General features: G+C 38.7%; 1 protein-coding gene across 2 annotated transcripts in view; it reads left to right on the top strand.

The window, feature by feature from the left end:
* Window positions 1-19,017, top strand: part of CAMK1D (calcium/calmodulin dependent protein kinase ID) — a 479,866-nt gene that overhangs the window by 310,200 nt on the left and 150,649 nt on the right. The window lies entirely within an intron of this gene.

Genomic DNA, 19,017 nt, shown 5'->3' with positions numbered 1-19,017 from the left:
TCAACTCTTGCAGAATGACTTCATTGAGGGCATACTTATATACACTCCATAGCATTTAAGACTTCTGTAGAGATACTATTTTATCTTCTTTTAGAAAGAAATCCCTCTGTTATGTTTGTTTTTAAGGCTGGGAAGGAAGGAAACACATGAGATTATCATGGCATCGTATTGTACCTTTTCCATCTACTCTTCCCTGAGCTTTACTTCCATCTGGATAAATGGAGAACTCACACCTATCCTGAGAAAGTGAAACCATGGTCCTCCCATTATATATACCTTTGCTTTACAGTTAGAATGGAAATGATCAGGCAGTAGGTGGAGGTGGAAGACTAAATGAAAGAGCTGGGAATGCAAGTACAAAATGAAGTATCTAGAAAAAAAGATCAATTTTTAAAAATAATTCTCATATGAAATTGAGATCTACATCCTACCAAATGCTTTCCTATAAATGATGCATCTCGGTCAACTGGATTGTCTTGGTGCTATTATAGGAGTTAAATAAGAATAGAAAAAAAAGCTTTCTCATTATGTACTCAAAGGGAATGCTTGAGCATGGTATTCTGCAAATGGTTAGAAGAGAAAGTCTTGTATAATTTCAGATGATCAATTTAGGCATTGTCATTTGGTATGGATTGTTCAGTTCCTAAATTTCCAAGAAACTTTAGAAGAATTAATGTGTTGGCTGATGTACTTTTATCAATGTATTTTTTCCATATAGATGTTTGCAATTTAACTTGGGAGGGTGTAGGTGCAAATAGTTGCTTAGTAAAGCATTTTTTTTCTATTTCTCATTATCATTTTAATAAGGATGTGTTTTAGGTCTTTGTATTAAAGTGTTTGAGTGGAAAAAAAAACACCTGAATGGAAATAAATAAATGGGGGGGGTGACTTTCATTTATTTATTTATTTGTTTGTTTATTTATTTATCTATTTTTGAGAGGCAATGGGGGTTAAGTGACTTGCCCAGGGTCACACAGCTAGTAAGTGTTAAGTGTCTGAGACCGGCTTTGAACTCAGGTCCTCCTGAATCCAGGGCCCATGCTTTATCCACTGTGCCAACTAGCTGCCCCCAGGGAGTGACTTTTAAAAGTGAAATGAAGGTTCTGGCATTTGGTGCTATGTTAAATTCTTAAAAATATAGAGATTTTATTTAGGAATGAGGGTGGTTAATTCCTGACTATAAGGTTCTCATAGAAGAGGAAAATAAAGGAGTTGGTAGAATTGAGTTTATTATTTGCCCAAAGGCAACAAGAAACATCATTTCATGGGAAACTTGGTAGATTGATATCCTTGGAGTAAGGAAGACAAGTTCAAATTCTGACATATATATTTCCTAGCAATGTGACCCTTGGAAATTTGCTGCAGTTTCCACAGATGTAAAATATGGAGTTTGGACTCAATGACCTCTCAGGTCCTTTCTAGCTCTGAGTTTATGACCCTATAATTCTTGCAGTAGTCAAAGTGAGTACAAACAAAATGTTGAGCATGTAGATCAGGGGTTCTTAACTTGGGGACCCCATTCCCTGAAGGGGATCATGGATAGATTTGGTGGGGGGTACTATTAACTGAACGTTCCATCTTTAGTTTCACTTACCTCTAACTGAAATTTAGCATTTCATTCAATTATAATTTCTTTTTAAATATTATTTTGAGGTCTAGAGACTTTGTCAGACTGCCAGTGGGTCAATGATACAAATAAGTTAAAATCTGTGATACAGATAATTGAATCTTATGTAGCAGCATCTTTTGGGTAAGACAGTAAAAAACAAACAGAAAGCAATATGCTTGAAAATATGACTTTGGAATATGAAATGAAATGGATAAAAAACTTGGGCAGTTTGAGTGTCTTTGACATGGCCACAGAGTCAGTTTATGTCTGAGTGGAATTTGAATCCAGAACTTTTGTTTCCAAGACCATCCATTCTCTTTTCCAGTACAGCACCCTGTTTCTTGCTTCTCCATTTTTTCTCATGGGATACAATCCCCAAAGGTACCATACCCTCTCATTTGAGTCCTCCATGATGGGGTATATTTTTTTCTTATTTAACAATCAAGTAAAATCTGAATTATTTAAATTTCATGATCATTCAAATATGGATTGGGCTGAAATTTACTTCTTATCAATCTATGATAATTGTTTTCCAGGCAAATTAGTAGTATAAATCAGGTGGGAGGAAGATAGTGTTTAAATGTCCTAAGGCAGCAAATGATTTTTAGCTAAGTGGTATAGCCGATGGAATGCTAGACTCAAGTTAGGAAGGCCTGAGTTCAAATCCTGCCTCCGACACTTACTGGCTGTGTGATCCTGTGCAATTCACTGAACTCTGCCTCAGTTCCCTCATCTATAAAACAGAGAAAATAATAGTACCTTCTTTACAGGTATATGGTGAGGATCAAATTATATAAAGAGAGATAGATAGATTATAGATACAGATATATATATATAGTATGTTTCAAACTTTAAATGCTATTATTTTTATTACATTTCAACCAGCATTTTATAAGTATCTATTTACATGTAATTCAGTCATTATGCTAGATAAAATCTCTTCATATATACATACACACACACACACAGACAGAGCTAGGTAGCCAGTGGATAGAGTACTGAGCCCTGGAGTAAGGAAAACCTGAGTACAAATCCAGTCTCAGACTAGTTGTGTGACCCTGGGCAAATCATAACTACAGTTTACTAGCCTGTAAATTGGGGATAATAGTAACACCTACCTCCCAAGGTCATTGTGAGGGTCAAATGAGATATTTGCAAAGCACGTTGCAAGCCCTAAAACACTATAAAATACTTGTTGTAATTATTGTTATTCATTAAAAGCAGATTCTCAAAAGGCTTCTCCTTGTCTTCTCATCAGCACAGATCCAGTTATTAAATGTATGAAAATGTAATAAAAATAAATTTCTCACTCAGAAAGGTCAAGTAATCCCTTTCTCTCCCCGTGCCCCCATACCATTTTTTTTCTGCTGTGTTCCTTCAGTTGCTATGAATTACTGATATGGGAATTATTAAAGTAACAACCCCTAATGTCCACATTCACCATGCAACTTAGAAGTCATGGAGGCTGGGGCAGCTAGGTGGTGCAGTGGATAGAGCATCGGCCCTGGAGTCAGGAATACCTGGGTTCAAATCCGGCCTCAGACAGTTAACACTTACTAGCTGTGTGACTCTGGGCAAGTCACTTAACCCCAATTGCCTCACTAAAAAAAAAAAAAAGTCATGGAGGCCGTGATCCAGGTTGATACTCTCTTTTCTTCTTTGTCAGCCATAATGGTGTTTGTTACTTTCTTCCAAGTCTGATCTCAGCTCCCTACTGAATCTGCCTGGCTCCAGGGCAGGTGGCTCCTTTTCATGGAAGGCATTAGGATAGGAAGACCCAGGTTTCCAAATCATTGTGGTGAATTTAAATTACATGCTGGGGGACTGCATTTTCATAATATTTGTTTCTGGGATGTTTTGGTTTCCTAGGAAACATCTCTTGGATGCTGAAGCTCAGAACTAATATGTGGAACTTAACTCCCCTCCCCCCATTACCTTTTAAAATCACTATTAAGTGGTTTGTGTTATAGAGGCTGTTGTCTTGTGTTGCCCCAAGCCCAGAGGCTGGTATTTCTATTTTTAAGGGTTTTTCATTTTATCTGTGTTTTTATCATGTCTTTCTCTCATTTTTGTTAACAGCACCCCCTTTATTATCAGTTAGCCATTTAGGAATCAGCTCACAGTCTTGGAGGTAGAAGCAGCCTCAGAGCTCATGTAGTTCAGCAGTCCTCTGATTCTGCAAGTGACTTTTCTGCTTTCTGGAAAAGGCAAGTTCTGGGCCTGATTTCATACAGATAGATTTCGAAACCCTGTCCTTGGTACTACTGTACCACCAGGCATTACAAATGAGAAGATCTGTTTTTGTTAATGATAGCTAGAATTTTATAGTGTTTTTTAATAGTGCTTTACAATTTTATTTCATTTTATCCTTAAAACAACCCTAGGAGGTAAGTGTGCTATTGCTGTTATCTATTTTACAGATTAAGAAACTGAGGCAAAGAGAGGGTAAGTGACTTGCCCAGGGCCACATAGCCAGCTAGCATTTGAAGCTAGATTTGAACTCAAGTCTTCCAGAATCCAAATGTAGCACTCTAGCCACTACACCCTAGCTTTTTAAACTGTGGGTTGTGACCCCGAATGGAGTGACAAAAAATTTGGCAACAGTAAAAGGTTATACATACCTATTTTGTATGCCTATATACCCGTGGTTGTTTAAAAATTTCTTAGGCAAAAAGGGATCATGAGTGGGAAAAGTTTAAGAAGCCTGGAACTACTCCATCTAGTTGTTGTTCTTGGTAGCTGTGATTAGTGGTGGTGGTAAAGTGTGTGTGTGTGTGTGTGTGTGTGTGTGTGCACACGTATGTGGTTTATGAATCAAATACTGTTAGAAGTGAAAGTTACCTTAGAGATAATATCCTATTTTTAAAATATATTGATAACTATATTTCAATAGAATTGGTTTCTTTTCTAATCCTATGTATTTTATTTTATTCATTTAAAAGCATTATTCTGAGAAAAAATGCGTAGGTTTTTTCAGACTGCCAAGAGGCAAGAGGCCCATGACACAAAAAGAGGCCAAGAACCCTAATGGTGTTAAACCCTCCCCTCTTCCCCTATGTTATAGATCAAGGAATTGAGGCATTTGGCAATGGTCAAACAGCTAATAAGCAAGAGATTTAAACCTGGGCATGTCACATTCCAGCCCAGCACCCCTTGGCCCGACTACAGAGTATTCTGGTTCAGATGTGTTTGGAGAAAATGTGATGGGCTTGTTTCATATCTTAATTTCTGGGAATACTATAGCCTAAATTTTGAGATGTTGCTGAATATTGAATAACATGCTTTTGATTAGGATATTACATTTTTTAAAAGACTGATTATATTTTAGGGGAAAAGATGTTGTTCTTTTGATAAGAATAACAGGCTTTACCTAGAAAAGGATAATAAACATTGAAAATCAGGATGAAAATGGAATAGAACTAGGCAAAAAATGGAATACAAAACCATGATCATTACTATATTGTAGTGATTCTTAGAAGCTGGTTAAATGGTTTTCCCTTGACCATAGAAATGATAACTTAGTCTTTTGACTCCTGATTCCACTATTCTACATGACCTTCATAATAGAGGGAATTCCTGTTGAAGTACCAGTCTCATTAGATGGGTCCCAGGGCCCCTTTCAAATTTGAGAATTTATGACTCTATTTATGAAAAACCTTGCTAAATAATAACTGATGTGCCATCCCACTGTGTCCAAGAGGAATCCAGTTGAATAACTTAGAATTCTTTCATGGCATCCTAGCCTGGAACCTCAACACTGCAAATATAAGTTGAATGAATAAATAAATTCATTTTTACTAACATTACAATTTGTCACTTTGTGCCTGTCTCCTGGTGAAATCAACAAATACTTTAAGGTACATTTTTAATGTTTCTTTCATCTCTAGATGCCACACTAATAGTTGAACTACCAATTCAACACGAAGACAAATCCTTTTTTTTTTTTTTTAATTGTATCAGGAATGGAAGAAAAGCGAACGTTTAAGCAGCTTCCAAAAGAAAATGGTTCAATCTACTCCACAGGCTTGTTGTGCTAGAGATTGTTTTTGAATAGTTCACTGTATGTGGGGGGTTGCTGGTGCAGCTTTCCTGTTGATATTATATTTATAAATCATACAATGTGTTCCCAGAGCCAGTTTTAATTAGAGCACACATTTCTACTCCCAGTGGAAAGCATTTTGCAAGTAACTAAGCTTGGTAATAGAGGGGAGAGGGATGTTTCTGAATAAGATACTATGCTGCATTTACATATAAATTAATGATTTTGTATTTTATAATAAAAGAAGGGAGGAAGAGAAGAGAAGGGAAGAAGCATTTACATATTGCATTTGCTATGTGCCACGCACTGTGCTAAGTCAGTGTGGCATAGTATAAAGGCAACTGGACCTGGAGCCCAGAAAGCTGCCTCAAACCTTTATTTCTTACTTAGTAAAATGAAAACTATGGAACGTTTTAAGGTCCTTTTGGAACTCTAAATTCTACGGACCTATGAGACCTAGCTCCTCTACTCTGTATGTTTCCCTATGTGACCATGGGCAGATCACTTAACCTCTCTGATCATCAGTTTTCTCACCTGTAAAATGGAAATAATCTCCCCTCCTTTATCTTCTTCACGAGCTTGTTAAGTGAACAAAATGTAAACCATTAAGTTTTATGTCAGTGTAATTTATAATCTTGGTACTGCACATCCCTGATAATACTGGCACAACTGCATCATCTTCAAAGGTTGGCTGCTTGGTGCACACTATTAATTTTTTTTGCTCTGGGAAATACTCTTCCACTAACTCTGACCTCAGTGAATATTAAGAAGGCAAGAAAGACAAAGAAGAGTGAATCTATTGACAAACAACTGATCCTACATTTCTAGGAAACAGATACAGTAGCAGAAGAGATCAATTTTTTTTTTATGGATTTAGTAGTTCTAGGAAATTCTGCATCCATCATATCCATGTTCTGTTTTGTTGTCAGATTGATTTATTTGAATTTTTCAGTGGGGAAAAACACACTTTTTTGTTGAGGTGGAATGGAGGCTACAGAATATAAATACTTAGGGTAAAACCTGGTTACATCATGTAAGAGATGTGAAAACACATTACAAAACAAACTAAAAACAGGCATAGAAAACATTAAAAAGTAATCAGTTGCACAAAATGAAATGCCAGAAATGGCTTTTCATGTTTCCAGGTCTCTATAGAAAGAATTCAGGATCTTCCAGGAAGCACACCATCCTGAGGGTGAATGGGGTATTTCAGAACTGTAGTGGGAAATTGCCTGTCTCCCTGACTTCAGTCTTGCCTCTTTCACATTTATCCTTCACACCATTGCCAGAGCAATTTTCATAATGTATAAATCCAATTACGTCCTCTCCCTGCTCAAAAACCTTCAGCTTTTTCACAAGTCCCCATTGCTTACTGAATGCAATATAAATGTTTTAGCCCGGCTTTCAAGGGCTTCCACATTCTAGCTCCAACCTACCTTTCCAACCCAATTTGCATATTACTCTCCTCAACACACACTACCTTCCGTTCAAGTTGGGACCACTTGGCACATCTTAATCTTGTCTGGCCCTCTCCAGTGATTGTGACTTTGTGCACTGACAGGCTGAGAACCTAAATATTCTCCCCATACTTTGCTCCCCATTGAAGTCCTTTCCTGCTTTTCAATTTGACAAATTCCACTGAACCAGCACTTATGAAGTCACTCCCCTATGCAGAGCAACAATCATGAATTCTGGCACCTGAAGGGAATTCACTTGAGTGGAAGGTGGGAGTGGGTAGAAGGTTTCCAGGGTATGACCATGCCTATACATGGTTGAGGTAAACTAGGGACAGGGGCCATGGAAGTTGAGGAACCTCTAGCCTTGGAATGAGAGTATTTGAAGGGGGCAGGGGGCATTGTGAAAAAGAAACCTATGAGCCAGGCACTAAATATGCTGGGAAAGTGAAGACAGACTTGGGAGAAGTAGTAGCCACAAGGTCCTGAGGCCACTAAGATGTTGCAATGGAGAGTGTTGGGCCTGGAGTCAGGAAGACCTGAGCTCAAATCCCAGTCTCAGATATTTACTAGCTCTGTGGACCTGGGTGAATTATTTCACGGCTGTTTGCCTCAGTTTCCTTATCTGTAAAATGGGGATAATAATAGCACCTACCTCCCAGATTTCTTGAGAATCAAATGAGATAATAATTGTAAAGCATTTAGCATAATAGGTACTATATAAGTGCTAGCAATAACTATTGTACTATTGTTGTTATTATTTTTATTATTTTGTTATAGTAATAGTAGTAGTAAAGGAAGAAAGGTAGTTACTAAATAATGGTGACAGAAAGAAGGTTTTAAAGTAGCATTGGAGAATAGGGAGTATATCAACTCTTCTCCTTGGCCCTGTATGCCGGGGAGTGTGAGTGAAGAAGCCACCTGCCTTCCAGAGGGTGACAAAAGATGAGATGTCTTTTTAAAAAAATTTTATTTTTATTTGTTATATAGAATTATATTTTATACACATATCAACCATAGATATAATATATACATATACAAATATGACATATGTAATATACAATTTCTACATTATTACATTTAGATATACTTAGATATATTCTAATATATATAACTTAGTATTTCAAATCTTTAAATAACTGTTTTAATAACATATATATCAATTCATATAAATAATATATATGACAAATTTGTTTGAATATGATTATATAAATAAAATATTTAAAACTCATATATGTACAACATATATATATTTATGTATATTTATATAAATACATATATAACTCCTGAACCTTCCCAGCACACCCCTCCCCCACCTTAAAAAATTTTTTTTTCAAGATTAAACATTTTTATTTAGATTTTACTGTTCCAATCTCTATCCCTCCTTCCCTCCCCCCTCCCCGAGGCAGCAAACAATCAGATATGGGTTATATATATATGATCATGTAAAACAACATCATATTTGTCACTTAATGAAAGAATGTGAAAAATAGCATGCTTCAATCTATTCCATCAGTATTAGTTTTTTCTTTGTAGGTGGATAGTATATTTCATCAATATTCTTTTGGGATTGTCTTGGATTAATTAAGAATTATTAAGAATAGTCAAGTCATTCACAGTTCTTCATTGAACAATATTGTTGTCTCTGTGCACAGTGTTCTCTTGGTTCTGCTCACTTCCCAATACATCATTTCATACATGTCTTTCTAGGCTTTTTTGAAGTCATTCTGTTTGTTATTTCTTACTGTACAGTGATATTCCATCAATATCATATACCACAAATTTTTTAGCCATTCCCCAATTGATGGGCACACCTTTGATTTCCTATTTTTAGCCACCATAAAAAGAGCTGCTATAAATATTTTTGTACAAATAGGTCTTTTTTTCTCTTTTTGGAGATGTCTTTGGGATATAAACCAAGTAAGGGTATTGATGGATCAAAGGGTATGCCCAGTTCTATAGCCCTGTGGGAATGGTTCAAAATTGTTCTCCAGAATGACTGGATCTTTTCACAACTCCACCAACAGTGAATTAGTGTCCTAGTTTTCCCACAATCCCTCCAACAACCAATATTTTCCATTTTTGTTGATGTGATGTCTTCAAGTGAAAGTTAACTCCAAAAGATGGAAGTGTGACATATAGAAGGTTCAAAAGACATGATTTCTGGGTAATTAATCATTTTATTAATTTTGGCTAGCAAATAACTAATAAAAAGGATCAGTAGTTATTAAACCAAAAAGGAATACAGAAACATATTGACTATTATATATATGTGTGTATATGTATATATACATACATACATACATACATACATACATACACACATATATATATATGCCTTTTGAAGAGGGGGAGGGTCTTGCCAACAAACAGCAATCAACTCTGATTGGTTAATAATTAATGAGAAGAATGAATATTATAAGGAGAGGTTGACCCATATTAATGACAACTAAGGGATAACTTTGATTAGGTCTCTTTTATTACCAGACCACCCCTAGCAATCTAGACAAAGGATCTGCCTCCACCCAAGCCTTCTGAGTGGAATACAATGGGCCAGAATTAACCCAGATTAGATTTTCTTTGTGAATTTTTTCTTATTTGGGTAAGGCAACAATTCCCACCTAGATGAGATGGTGTAAGGGGGGTAAATGTTTGGGCAAGGTGAGAGATCTCCTTGAAAGACTGGACTTTGAATGAGGAAATAGGAAAAAGGAATGTAAGCAGAAGAGATATAAAAGAAGAGGGGATTTCTTAACATTAGAAGAGGCTAACTTGGAGCATAAAATATGGACTGGGAAGTTCTGGGGGTGAATTTAACATCGTAGGGATGGCCAGCAACCCTGACCCTTCTGCTGATTCTCCCATGCTATACTGTGGTTGACAAATCTGTTGCTGATCCATTTTGGCTGTGAAAACCAAGGCAAACACTCTCTTAAATGGAGTTTAGATCTCTCTTTCCCCAAAGTGGGAGACCAGAGAACATTAAGGCCAGTTCTTGAGATTTAAGCCCCATCTGCCTAAAAGGTAAGGAAACCAGAGAAAGACAATGCACGTAAAAATTAAAAGAAAGGTTTTATTAAGTAGGGAAGAAAATCTAGCATGATCATGGGTGCTATTCAGCCTGTTGCCAAATAGGACCCCATGCAATAGAGTGCAAGGATTTATATACAGTTTAAACAAAGGCAGGTAAGGAATTTGGAGGAAAGGCAGGTTTAGAAAGGCTCATTCACAAAGGGAGGTGTGTGTGTGTGAGAGAGAGAGAGTGATTCCAGGGGCAGAGCATGTGACCTTTGGTATATAAATCAGAAGGCATTCTTGGTAATAGGCAATTCAGTTCAAGGTCTTAATGAGATATCTTCAAAAATAAAAAGGATTATAGTTGAAGATAAGGTCCATATGCTTAGTCACATATCCTGCAGTTAGATAAGTCTTTGGCTTCAGAGTTACTAGAAGCACAGCTAGGTTTACTCTCTGTCACGCAAATGATTGTTGGTGTGATCGTCAATGAAACCAGTCCTTATACAGTTCTGGTTACCAGAATATTTGCAGGGCTCAAGCAAATCAAAGTACCCATTTTTGGAGCTGTAATGTCTGTGTGAAAGGAAAGCATGTGAAATGAAGCCAGTAAAGCACACTGGAATGGCCATTAAGTGCCAAGTCAAGGAGTTGATATCTTACGCTGAAATCAATGAGTTTGGGGAAGATTTTGGGGAAGACATAAAATGGTCAGACCTGAACCTTGGGAATAGTATTTTGATGTGTGAAGAATGGATTTGAAGAAAGAAGAGACTGGAGAGGGGGAGAACAATTAGGACGTTATTTTAGTAGTTTAGGTGAGGGGCAATGAAGACATGAATGAGGGCAGTGGTGATATAACAACCATAGAGAAGAAGAAATATTACAGTAAAAGATGGGGAGGAAGAAATAACAAGACTTGGCAAGTGACTGGATGAGGGAGATGGAAAAAAATCAAAGATAGCACAGACTTTAAACCTGTATGATGGAGATGATGATGTGCCATGAACAAAGAAATGGAAGTATCAAGAAGAGTTAAGCTTAGAGGGAAAGATTTGCTTTGAACATGTTGACTTTGAGGTTCTCCTTGGATATCCAGGAGACATATAGCAGGTATTTGGTAGTGTGAGGCTGATGTTCAAAGTAAACATTAAAGCTGGATATTGAGATTTGAGAATCATATTCTTAGGGATCATAATGGAGGCTTTGGAAGCAGAAACAATCACAAAGGGAGAAAGTCTAGAGAGAGGAAAGAAGAGGGCCTGGGAAGAGTCTGGGAGATGCTATATTCTGGTTACTAAAGTGCTTGGACATATTACATTGATCTGTATACTTGTCTTTTTTTTGTTTTTCAGGGCAATGAGGGTTAAGTGACTTGCCCAGGGTCACACAGCTATTTAAGTGTCAAGTGTCTGAGGCCAGATTTGAACTCAGGTACTCCTGAATCCAGGGCAGGTGCTCTATCCACTGCGCCACCTAGCTGCCCTCTGTATACTTGTCTTATTCCATCTACTAGAGTGAGTGGTGTTGCTGTTCAGTCATATCTCACTTTTCATGACCCCATTTGGGGTTTTCTTGGCAAAGACACAGGAGTCAATTGCCATTTCCTTCTCCAGCTCATTTTACAAGTGAGGAACTGAGGCAAACAGGGTTAAGTGACTTTCTGTGGAAGTCACACAGTTAGGAAGTGTCTGAGACTGGATTTGAACTCAGGTCTTCCTGACCCCAGATATTCTATCCACTGCACCACCTAGCTGTTGTTCTTTGTCCTTCCTTCTCAAAGAGGATGACGACATCAGGATGATGTCATGACTTGAACTGAATTGGATTTAAGTGAGGGAGGGCTATGCAATCTCACTCTCTCCTCCATAGCCGTTTAGGTCCAGTGGCAAGATAGACATGAGGACTACTGAAGATGAACCCCGGATGTTTAAGGCAATTGGGGTTAAGTGACTTGTCCAGGGTCATACAGGTAGTGTCTGAGGTGAGATTTGAACACAGGTCCTCTTGACTCCAGGGCCACCTAGCTGCCTTTCTACTAGAGTATAGGCTCCTTGAAGGCAAGGATCATGTCTTAATTATTTTATCCATATGTCTCTAGCCCCTAATATAGTGCATTGAAAATAGAAATAGTAAAAATACTAAGCAAGTCAATTCATTTATTACTCTGACAATTACTTTCTTTTTCTTTTTGAAAGTTTCTAAATACAAACCCTGTCCTCTAGCCAAATGAATGTCATTGTCTTATTTTATATGCCCTTTAAATACCTGCCCCTGAACCTTTGTACCCAGGAAGGCACTTTATGTCTCTATCTCTGTCTGTCTCTGTCTCTGTCTCTTTCTCTCTGTCTCCTTTTATTTTGCCTTTCTTCTTTTACTTTGAGGTTCATCTGAAGTCCCTTTTTCTTCTGGGAAGTCTTTTCCAACCTTTCTATACCACAAAATCCTCTCCTCTCTATTCATTCTCTGTACCACTTATAAAGCCATGTAAATTTTTTTTAAGTTAAGGAAGAGACCTTATAGAAGTAATCTAGTGCACCTTTCTGTCCTCATTTTAACCGTGATGTAACTGAGGCCCAGGGAAATAACACAATTGGTCCAAGGTTACACAGTCAGTAAGTCCTAGAACCTAGTTCTCCTGACTCTCAAGTCAGTGGGACATTTACTCATTTAGCACTTATGTGGAATGGAATACTGTTATTTATATTTTTACATATTAAATACTCTTCCCAACAATATTGTTGCTTCAAAAACTACCTCTTGAGGATAGTGACCATGTCAAAAATGTTTCCTTCTTCCCAGCTCCTAGAAAAATCACTGCCTCAGGGATTTTTAGAAAAATAGAACTGTGATTTCCTTGGCACAGGTTTCTCCCAAGAAGGAAATCCCCTTTATCAAGACAAAACAGCGCCTGCTTTGCCAACTGACAGTCTTTGGGAGTTGCCTGAATCATTGAGAAGCTTAGTGAATAACCCAACCTCACCTGCTGATAGAGATGTTCAAGGTGGGACCTGAACACCAGTCTTCCTGACTGGGAGGCAAGCTGTTTCTCGCCATATACACAGGAGTTATTAATTAACTGTTTGTTGAAAATGGTAAAGATAATGTTGATATCAAGGGCATATAACTATATGGAAGATTGGAGATGTCACATCTGAAGAATGGGAATAGCTGTGACTAGGCAAGAGTTTTGGGGAAGTGATTGAAGCTACCATTTAGCAATCTGATTAAAATGGCTCATTCTCTTACCCAAGTAAGAGTAAACATCCTAGTAAAAATAAGCATATGCCATTTTTTCACTGTTCTAATGGTTGTGCTTTCTTCATCATTCCTCCAGTCACCATTTTTTCAAACCTTCTATGATGGAATAAATAAGAAGAATTAGAAAGAGAAAACATACCACAGCTAAACTTGCTATCTTTTTCTCATAATGGATGCTTGGCAACATTCTGGGGAGGGTGGGAGTTTACTGTATTGGATAGTGACATTGAGAACGAATTGTGGAAATTTATTTTGATTTGGGGACCTTACCTTTGGGCTGAGATTGGAAAGCCTTAGGCCCTCAGGGTCAGCTGAGCCAGAAAGCCCCGTGGGCTGTACAAGACACCAGGTCAGACAGCTGGGGAAAAAAAAAAGCCCCCAGCTCCCTCCACCCTGAGCGGAGGTATCTGAGAGATGCTGGGCTCTGGCGTGGCCTGTGCTGGGGCCTGTGCTGGGGCGTATGAGGCTCGAGCACAGCCGCCCTCCCCCCCCCCCCCCAGCTGCAGCCCTGGCTGGCGGATTAGCTTGGTCTGTGGGGGCGCAGGAAGCCCCGAGATTTGAGTGGAGAGAAGAAAAGGTATATAGAGACTTGGGAGTTAGACAGCGCGTGGACAAGGACGGAGGAGAGAGAGGCTGAGAAGAGGTTCGGACAAGGAGATGGGGGACGAGACAAACTGTAACACAGGACTAGGAGCAAGGAGCAAAGGCCAGTGGACAAGATTAAGAGAGGCGGACAAGATTAGAGGGGCAGCAAAGGCGGCAGACGGCAGACGGCAGACTGATGGAGCAGACAGACAGAAAGTTGGTGAGAGAGAAACACAGGGGTTCAGTGGTGGCAATAAGGAGAGGAAAGTTAGAAGCAGGGGGATTTACAAAGTGAAAGGGGCTCCAATAAAGGACCTGAGTGTCCTGAGGCAGCACGGCTAAGGCCCTTATTGTATTAAAAAGGTTACAGGCCTTATTACAAACCAGGGAAAGTGTAACGTGCCCTGAGGCCGGAGGCAGCTAAGGCCCTTATTGTATTCAAAAAGTTCAAAGCACAGCAGGTGGGAAAGAGACACAGTGGAAAGAGACCACAGGAAAGCAGTCAGGTTATACATTTTATTTCCCTGTATTCTTAATTTTAAATAGTATCTCATAAATAAATTCTGCTTTGATTATTTAGTTAAGAGGCTTCTTAATATTTTGCTTATCAATTTGGGAGTGGAGCAGTGTGGTGGAACTTTATAAACGGCCCACATTAAATTAATAGCAGTCAGATAGTCAAATAGTTAACAGTCCCAGAATTAGTACCCCAGTCAGATTAGCCCCCCAAATTAGCCCAGTCAGTAAAAATATTTTTACACTTGAATGGCGACCATGGCAGGACTTACGGCCCAATTATAATTTCTCTAAACCTATAATTTTTCATAAATCCAATTATATAATTTTCCCAGGTTAGTTAGTTATTAATAATTAATTTTTTGTACAGAATGTATTATGTATGCCAAGAAGAAAATGAAATCAAGTAATTCAGAGGGATGTGAGCCTCCTTTATAAAGTAGTGGCATGTAGTGGGCACACATTCCCAAGAAATACCAACCAGACCACTGAGAAAACAAATGTACAAAAACCAAGACCCTGATTATAATTTTTTTCTCAAAAGTTCCATAGGTAGATGTCCTATGACTTAAATGCATTTTGTGATGCTGGTAGTTAGGTGGGAGAATCTAGAGAGCTTTGGACTTGGAGTCTGAAAGAGTTGAGTTCCATTTCTGCCTCTGGCACAACTGTATAATCCTAGTCACATCATTGAACCCTGTCCTCATTTGTAAAACAGGAATGATAAAAGCACTTCCCTCCCAGAGTTGTTGTGAGGATAAAGCAAGACAATATCTATAAAGCACTTTGCAAACCTTCAAGGACTATGTAAATATTAGCTCTTTTATTATTGTTATCATCATCATCATCATTACAAGTAGTATCTCTGGAACTTTCTAGTTATTTTGCCATATACCTGGAAGGAATATTTTTAAATAGTAGAGAGTCTTAGGGGAGTCTACATTGTTCTTCTGAAGCTGTACTTCTGGAGGTGTGTGAGGACATAGAGAAAAAATCTTGAGGGCAATGCTAAGGCATTGAACCCATTAATAAACCCATTGGGCTCATGGGATTAACCAAGGAAGTGTCAAGGTGGTATTGCTGTATTCACAACAAGGGCATGTCTTGGTGATTTAGGCATTCAATCTACCCTGGCTTGTTATATCTTATGCGTGGTTATGGCATCATAAGATTTATAGCTACCAGTGTACCAAGAAAATGATTTTTCCCTTCCCCTATCACCCCCCCCAAGATTAAAACAGATTTTGATTCACCTGGAAAATATTATGCCTAATAATATAATAATACATATTGCCCCCACACACACACACACAACTTCATTACCATCTTTGGAAGAAAAAGGAAGAAGGTACAAAACTCCACCTAGTACAAAAGGTGGAAAAGGGTAAATATTACCTAAGATTAAGACAAGAAGCCACACACCCAGTAAGAATTGTGTCAGGGACTGAGTCCATAATGAATGAGACTGGAGACAACTGTGAAAGAGGGAAAGGGATTTTTTTTCCAAAGGGGGAGGATGCTAAGCTCACAGCAAAAAGAAAGCAAGGTTGGGGCCCACTTCTTGGGGGAAGATAATTTATGTTAGCAGATGATAAAGAGAAGGCAGAGCTGCTTGATTCCAATTTTCATTTCCATCTTCTTCAGCAAAGAGTGGTCTTCAAGGTGGTCAGAGTAGCCCAAACATCACAGAGAGGGAAGTGAAGCACCAAATGGATTAGGAAATAGCAAGAGAACATCTTAGTGCAAATCTCCAGGCCCAGATGAATTTCAGCACTCTGTACTCCCCTTATGTTTTGGATCAGAGATACTTGCATTGGTCATATCACTCCTACTAGACTAGAAGATTCCTGAGGGCAGGAAAGTCATCTTACTCATTACCTCTCTCAGCAAAGCAGTAACTAGGATGAGGCAATAAGGACCTTTCAGTGGTGAGGGCAAGGATTGAATGCTTCTTCCCCTCAAAGGTGCTCTCACCTCTCACCCAGCCCCCCCCCCCACTTCAAAGTCCTCTGCTGACCCAAACTGTGCCAGGATACTTCATTCCTTCATCAGACCCTGATTCACTGCCTCCGGGGTCCTAACGCTAAGGCTCTCTGCTCCCTCTACCACTTACTACAGCCCCAGGGGCAGGGGACTTAAGCATAAAAGCACTTTATCCAAGGCAGACCCTTTTAGCAATCTGTGCCTTCCTTTGTCTTTACAAGTAACTCCCAAGACATTCTTTCTGGTCACTGAGAGGAGGCTTGGGCTTCTGTTTCCCTTCACCACAGAGTTTTGTGTCCGGAGGGTCTGCTCCCCAGATCCCACAACTGAATTTGATCTGAGAAAAAAAAAATAAATGAAATGGTGAGATTTCCAGGCCCATGACATAAATATGTGAAGGATATGGGATTTCAGGAGTGTAGGGGACGCCTAGTGTGGAAATTCCTCAAGTAATTCAAGTAAATAATTTCTATGGGAATTGCTTGAGACCCCCAGAAGTGACTTGTGTAGGATCAAAGAGTTAGTAAGTATCTGAAGTAGAATTGGAAGCTACAACTTCCTGACCACAAGTCCAGTCCTTCATTTTGCTCTATGACAGCCTTAGGTAACTTTTGATTTACTTTAAATATTTTAATTGATAATCTTTTCTACTTATACCCATTTTAATTTCCAAATATATCCCTCCTCCTGAATTATACCAAGAGTCAGCTCCTCTAACAAAGCATTAACCAAAACAGGAAAAAGGGGGGAAAAAGCAGTTGAGTAAAACTAACTGACCCATCAGCCAAGTACATCCCATGTTCTACACCTGTAACCTTCAATCTATTCAAAGAAGGAAGCGAAGTGCATTTTTTTCTGTCTTCCTCAGAGGCAAGTTTGGTCTATTAAAATTACATAACATTCAGGGCACTTGGGAATTTTTAGAGCTTTGATCTTTTAAATTAACGTATAAGAGAAAAACTATGTGGATGTTCCCCCTTAAAAAGAAAAATGATAGAATCACAGCCTCTCAGCCCTGGAAAGGGCCTTAGCAATCATGCTTGCTGAGCATACTGAGCTATCATTTTCCTCAAGGATCTATTGACTGAATGGAAGATTCAAGATTCAGTCTTTGAGATAACCATCACAGCTAAATGAGACACTTGCACTATTATTAACTTTAATAAAATATCTGTTTCCCCAAGCAGTGCAGGTTACTTAACCGAGAGTAAATTGACCCAGGTCTCTCATAAAATGTCTGAGCTGTTCAAATTCTGTTCTTAGAAATACTGCTTTGGCTACCGAATTAGACATTTTTGATTCAAAAAGGTCATAGAGACCCACTATTCTATAAGCCATGGAATGCCCACTTGTAATCATTCTTTGTCCAGCGGCTGGTGGAGAAAGGGGAATATACCGAGGGGTAAAAATGGAACAGTAGGAGAGGAAGGCCTGTTGTTGTTGTTGTTTGTCCTTCATTCTCAAAGAGGACCATGACATCTGGATGACGTCATAATTTGCAGTGAATTGGATTTAAGCGAGGGAGGGCTATGCAAGGTCACCAACTTCATTATCTCCTCCAGAGCCATCTGGGTCCAGTGGCAAGATATATATGTGTGTGTGTATGTATATGTATATATGTGCATGTATATACACACATATGTGTGTGTACCTGTATATGTGCATGGGCATATGCACATACACACATATGCATGTATATAATATATGTGTGTGTTGAAGGCAAGTGACTTGCCCAGGGTCACATAGTAAATATCTGAGGTGAGATTTGAACTCAGGTCCTCTTGACTCTGGGGCCAACACTTTATCTACTGTGCTACCTAGCTGCCCTGCAGAGGAAGACCTAAGGAGTGACTGAAGTGGATGGGTTGTTATTTTCAAGGATATCAAGTGGGAATTTTAGAACTATCCTGGAGTTGTGAGATTCAGGTGGGTCTCTGTTCAGTGTCTATTTATACTGTGCAGTTGACTCTTATTTTTTATGTCACCCCTTTGCTCAAGAAGTTTATATGATTCTGTATTTCTTATAAGATCAAATACAAACTCCTTGGTTTAACATGTGGCCACATGTACCTCCAGCATGTGTGCTTCATTATCACTTTAGTCTAAGTTTGTGCCCCTCTGCCCACCAATCATTGTGTCCATTTGTGGAAGAACGTGTCTCAGATTTACATGGAGGGAACATTTTGTAGCTGTTGGTTTTACTGTGGCATCTTAGTAAATGGCTTTGCTGAGAACTAATCATTCCTGTTGGTTTATTGTTAATGGGAAGCACAACAGTAGGCACTAATGAGCTATATAGTTTTAGGAGTGGGCACACAGGGTACTTCTCTTCAATCTTGAGATAGCCGCCAACCTCTGGGGCTCCAATGCACAAGCACAAGTGTGAATTGGAGGAACATCCTAGAGGGAATATTATATCAATTTATCAAAATGTTGTTTCTTTTAATCAGCCTTTTGAGATAATAGTTATAATGATTTGGATTAATTATCTGGCCAAACATTTTATGATGACTCTAGAGTTCCTATCCTCTTTGATTTACTGATTCCATTCTAGG

The sequence above is a fragment of the Dromiciops gliroides genome, chromosome 5 (assembly GCF_019393635.1).
Source record: "Dromiciops gliroides isolate mDroGli1 chromosome 5, mDroGli1.pri, whole genome shotgun sequence".
In the NCBI taxonomy this organism is placed as follows: Eukaryota; Metazoa; Chordata; class Mammalia; order Microbiotheria; family Microbiotheriidae; genus Dromiciops; species Dromiciops gliroides.
The sequence above is the reverse complement of the archived record's forward strand: the minus strand, read 5'-3'. Positions and strand labels throughout refer to the sequence as shown.